The sequence below is a fragment of the Oncorhynchus nerka genome, linkage group LG7 (assembly GCF_034236695.1).
Source record: "Oncorhynchus nerka isolate Pitt River linkage group LG7, Oner_Uvic_2.0, whole genome shotgun sequence".
Classification (NCBI taxonomy): Eukaryota; Metazoa; Chordata; class Actinopteri; order Salmoniformes; family Salmonidae; genus Oncorhynchus; species Oncorhynchus nerka.
The window spans coordinates 33,547,862-33,554,040 of NC_088402.1; positions in this window are offsets into that span (position 1 = coordinate 33,547,862).

Sequence of the window (6,179 nt, forward strand, 5' to 3'; positions counted from 1 at the left end):
ACTCTGACAAACACCAAAAGAAAGATGCCCAGGGTCCCTGCTCATCTGCGTGAACGTGCCTTAGGCATGCTGCAAGGAGGCATGAGGACTGCAGATGTGGCCAGGGCAATAAATTGCAATGTCGGTACTGTGAGACACCTAAAACAGCGCTACAGGGAGACAGGACGGACAGCTGATCGTCCTCGCAGTGGCAGACCACTTGTAACAACACCTGCACAGGATTGGTACATATGAACATCACACCTGCGGGACAGGTACAGGATGGCAACAACAACTGCCTGAGTTACACCAGGAACGCACAATCCCTCCATCAGTGCTCAGACTGTCCGCAATAGGCTGAGAAAGGCTGGACTGGGGGCTTGTTGGCCTGTTGTAAGGCAGGTCCTCACCAGACATCACCGGCAACAACTTCACCTATGGGCACAAACCCACCGTCGCTGGACCAAACAGGACTGGCAAAAAGTGCTCTTCACTGACAAGTCGCGGTTTTGTCTCACCTGTGGTGATGGTCGGATTCGCGTTTATCGTCAAAGGAATGAGTGTTACACCGAGGCCTGTACTCTGGACCGGGATCAATTTGGAGGTGGAGCGTCCGTCATGGTCTGGGGCGGTGTGTCACAGCATCATCGGACTGACCTTGTTGTCATTGCAGGCAATCTCAACGCTGTGCGTTACAGCCATACTGCCCGTTCTGTACTTGATTCCCTGCAAGACAGGAATGTCAGTGTTCTGCCATGGCCAGCGAAGAGCCCGGATCTCAATCCCATTGAGCACGTCTGGGACCTGTTGGATAGGAGGGTGAGGGCTAGGGCCATTCCCCCCAGAATTGTCCGGGAGCTTGCAGGTGCCTTGGCAAATCTGGTGCAGTCCATGAGGAGGAGATGCACTGCAGTACTTAATCTTGTAACTCCCATCCCGGATCTGGGAGCGTTGTCATCAACTGACACTAATTAGGATAATGCAACAGACATAAATATTACTAGAAAATATTCATATTCATGAAATCACAAATGAAATACATTGAAACACAGCTTAGCCTTTTGTTAATCACCCTGTCATCTCAGATTTTGAAAATATGCTTCACAGCCAAAGCAAGACAAGCATTTGTGTACGTTTATCGATAGCCTAGCATAGCATTATGCCTAGCTAGCAGCAGGCAACCTGATCACGAAAATCAGAAAAGCAATCAAATTAAATCGTTTACCTTTGATGAGCTTCGGATGTTTTCACTCACAAGACTCCCAGTTAGATTGCAAATGTTCCCTTTTTCCATAAATATTATTTTTGTAGCCGAAATAACTCTGTTAGTTCTTCACGTTTGGCTGAGAATTCGACCGGAAATTACAGTCACAACAACGCCGAAAAATATTCCAAAGTAGCTCCATAATATCGACAGAAACATGGCAAACGTTGTTTATAATCAATCCTCAAGGTGTTTTTCAAATATCTATTCGATAATATATCAACCGGGACAGGTGGCTTCTTAGTAGGAAAGAGAGAAACAATGGCCGCATTTGTCTCTTACGCACAAAACACTCTGAGAAACTCCAGCTGACCACTGACGCAATGTTGACGTTCAGGCTCATTTTTCAAAATAAAAGCCTAAAACTATGTATTGTGACACTAGACACATTAGGGAAGCCATAGAAAAGGGAATCTGGTTGATATCTCATTCACTGCTCAATAGGGAGGCATAGGAACGCAGAGCTTTCTAAATATTTCTCAGGCTTTCGCCTGCAATATCAGTTCTGTTATACTCACAGACAATATTTTTACAGTTTTGGAAACTTTAGAGTGTTTTCTATCCTAAGCTGTCAATTATATGCATATTCTAGCATCTTGTCCTGACAAAATAGCTCATTTACTTTGGGAACGTTATTTTTCCAAAAATGCAAATAGTGCCCCCTAGATTCAACAGGTTAATGCAGCTGGTGGCCACACCAGAAACGGTTTTACTTTTGATTTTGACCCCCCGTTTGTTCAGGGACACATTATTCCATTACTATTAGTCACATGTCTGTGGAACTTGTTCAGTTTGTCTCAGTTGTTCAATCTTATGTTCATACAAATATTTACACATGTTAAGTTTGCTGAAAATAAATGCAGTTGACAGTGAAGGGGCGTTTCGTTCTTTGCTGAGTTTAGTACATTTTTACACTAGAATCAATGTCTGACTAATAATGATGCAACAGGCCGTTTTCAACCAGCGAAGTTAGTCGAGTTCAGCTGCCCTTCAGTATGTTGGCTAAGGTTGGAAATCAAAAGGTGCATTGTGATTCGAACTGGCAACCTTGTGTTTAATGCCCTCCAACCTGCCTCCCTTCGAGACATTCCATTATTTGACTCTCACCTGCAAACTCCACAAACTGACCTGTCACTAAGTTTTCCCACAACTTTCATCAAACCAATCAATTCGTCCCCGACTACCTCCAGAAGTGGTCCGGAAGATGATCAATCAGTTATAATCGTCTACACCCGTCTAAAAATGTGGGCAGAATCTGAATGTGAACAAGTTCAGGACAATGGACACATATGTTCACAACAAGTAAACAGGGCTCAGTTAAGTAACACAGATCTCAAGATTTAAAAAGCAATACATTCCCACTGGGCTCAAGCTGGTTGAATCAACGTTGTTTCAACATGATTTTGATGTTTGTTCAGGGGCAGAACGACAGATTTTTACCTTGTCAGCTCTGGGATTCGATCTAGCAACCTTTCAGTTACTGGCCCAATGTGGAAAATACAAAACTGTTGTTTTGAGGGTGACAATTCAACCACAGGATCATGGAAACCAAATTTCAGACATTTTAAATAAGTACTTTTAAAACAAAGCCAAATTTTCAGTTAGTGCATTCGAAATGTAACAGACCCTTTTTTCCACATTGGGCATATTCTAAAATTGATTAAATAGTTTGTTCATCAATTTACACACAATACCCCATAATGACAAAGCAAAAACAGGTTTAGACATTTTTGCAAGTTTATTAAAAATAAAATACAAATCACATTTACATAAGTATTCAGACCCTTTACTCAGTACTTTGTTGAAGCACTTTTGGCAGCAATTACAGCCTTGAGTCTTCTTGGGTATGACTCTACAAGCTTGGCACACCAGTATTTGGGGAGTTTCTCCCATTCCTCTCAAGCTATGTCAGGTTGGATGGGGAGCGTCACTGCACAGCTATTTTCAGGTCTCTCCAGAGATGTTCGATTGGGTTCAAGTCCGGGCTCCGTCTGGGCCACTCAAGGACATTCAAAGACTTGTCCCCGAAGTCACTCTTGCGTTGTGTTGGTTGTGTGCTTAGGGTTGTTGTCCTGTTGGAAGGTGAACCTTCGCCCCAGTCTGAGGTCCTGAGCAGGTGTTCATCAAGGATCTCTGTACTTTGCTCCATTCATCTTTCCCTCGATCCTGACAAGTCTCCCAGTCCCTGCAGCTGAAAAACATATCCACAGCAGGATGCTGACACCACCATGCTTAATCTGGTACCATCCCTACGGTGTTCTCCAGACGTGACGCTTGGCATTCAGGACAATGAGTTCAGTCTTAGTTTCATCAGACTAGATAATCTTGTTTCTAATGGTCAGAGTCTTTAGGTGCCTTTTGGCAAACTCCAAGCAGGCTGTCATGTGCCTTTTACTGAGGAGTGGCTTCCATTTGGCCACTTAACCATAAAGACCTGATTGGTGGAGTGCTGCAGAGATAGTTGTCCTTCTGGGAGGTTCTTCCATCTCCACAGAGGAACTCTGGAGGTCTGTCAGAGTGACCATAGAGTCTTGGTGGTTCCAAACTTCTTCCATTTTAAGAATGATGGAGGCCCACGTGTTCTTGGGGACCTTCAATACTGCAGACATTTTTTGGTACCCTTCCCCAGATCTGTGACTCGACACAATCCTGTCTCGGAGCTCTATGGACAATTCCTTTGACTTCATGGCTTGGTTTTTGCTCTGACATGCACTGTCAACTGCGGTGCCTTATATAGACGGGTGTGTGCCTTTCCAAATCATGTCCAATCAATTGAATTTACCCCAGGTGGACTCCAATCAAGTTGTAGAAACATCTCAAGGATGATCAATGGAAACAAGATGCACCTGAGCTCAATTTTCGAGTATCATAGCAAAGGATCTGAATCCTTACGTAAATAAATAACATAGCTGGGCAGCTCCTCCTGGAGAATTGATCTACAGCTATCCTTTGGTCTCCCATCAAGGGTTTTAACCAAGCCCAGCCCTGTTTAGCTATGATATTTGTCACTGTCTTTTTACCAATGTGCTATTGTGAGAATGATTGTTTGTCGGGAGATCTTCACTAAACTAAATAGATTCACTGGTGCTATCGAAGTCATTCCAAAGGGTAGTTTTAACGGAGCAAATTGAATGTAACCATACTTTATCGATCATCAATGACGCTATTTAGGCCTATAAGGCATTTGCAAATTCATCAAAAGCAATTGTTGTTTTTTACACAGAATTCAACAAAATGTACAATACAATAGACAATAGGGTTTCAAGCTCTGGTTGATTTAAAATGTAATGATATTAAATTGTAATGATATTGAATTGTGTTTGGTTGTCAACACAACAAAATATTACCATTTGAAGTAGATGTATATTCTGCTTGGTCAGTTCCATCTGTGCCATTCACTTAATTCCAGTTTGTCTTCAAATAAAACAAAATTACATGTTGGATTCAAGTCCCCATCTCAACCAAAAATGTTTAAGAATAGGACCAAATCAAACTATATTTAAAGTGCATTTAATGTTTGATTCAATTTAGTCCTATTCGATAACTTAGATTTTTTATTAAGATGGAGACTTAAATCCAAGATATATTATTCATTTGTAGACCAACTGAAATTAAAGACAGATTTTTTAAATTCATTTTTTTTTTTAAAACAGGGAGTCACCATTGAGACCAGGGTCTCTTTCACAAGGGAGCCCTGCATATACAATTCAGGAGACAAAATGAAGTCAAAATGTAAAACAAATACAACACAAATATTCAAGAAAAACAGATACATTCCTCAGTAAGAAGATTCCCAATCAATATTTTAAATGACCTGAGCAGCACCAGAACATCCAATTCTAATGTATTTTGTATTTTTGGCTCCATGGTAGATGGCATCCAAAGGCTTAAGAGTAGTGGCTGCTGCAATCTGGTAAATGGTGTCACCATAGTCATGAACTGGCAAGAAAGTTGACTGTACAATCTGCTTCCTACCACTAGGGAGACGCAATATCTATTCCTAACAAATAAGCTTTAAATCTTAGCTTTTTAACTAGCTCATCCATAGGCTTTTTAAACACGATCCTTGTCAATCCAAATGCTCAGATATTTCGTCAAGTGAGACAGATGGAACTATCCAAGCAGAAGATAAATCTCTTTCAAATGTTGATATTTGGTTGAGTTGACAATCAAACACAATTCAACATCACTTTTGAAATACAACAAATAGCACTTTTGAAATACAACAAATAGCCTATTAACGTGACGACAATTTAAAAATGATATGTTGGATTCATATCTTGAATTCAAGAATGGGATTAAGCCAGTGGCTCAGGTGGAACGATCCAAGCAGTAGATACAGATGTAGGATCTTAATTTGAGCCAGTTTGCTACAGCAGGAAAATAATCCTGCAGCAACAGGAAATGGATTGATGTGGATTATAATTAATAGACATTTTTGTAGGGGTTGGTGGGTTTTTCGTAAGGGAAAATCAAGGCCTAGATTCCATCAGATCAAGTGTTAACCGGTGATAGAAGACACCCGCATAGCAGATGTTTTGGCAGTGTTGGAGGTGGAACTGCGTTGGAGCCCTCAAATCGGTGAGCAGCTGCTCTTGCGATCATTGTCACAAAGCCGCACGTGTTAGAAGTTCAGAACAAGAAAGTGTAGGTCATATAGAAATAAATGTTATTTTATTTTATTTAACTAGGCAAGTCAGTTAAGAACAAATTCTTATTTACAATGACGACCTAGGAACAGTGGGTTAACTGCCTTGTTCAGCGACAGAACGACAGATTTTTACCTTGGCAGCTCGGGGATTCCTTTCGGTTACTGTCCCAACGCTCTAACCACGAGGCTACCTGCCGCCCCTAATGTTGCTCAATTGAAAAAAAATAAAAAAATAATGAAGGTTTCTATCATGTAGATTACATCTCACATTCCAGTGTTCAAATT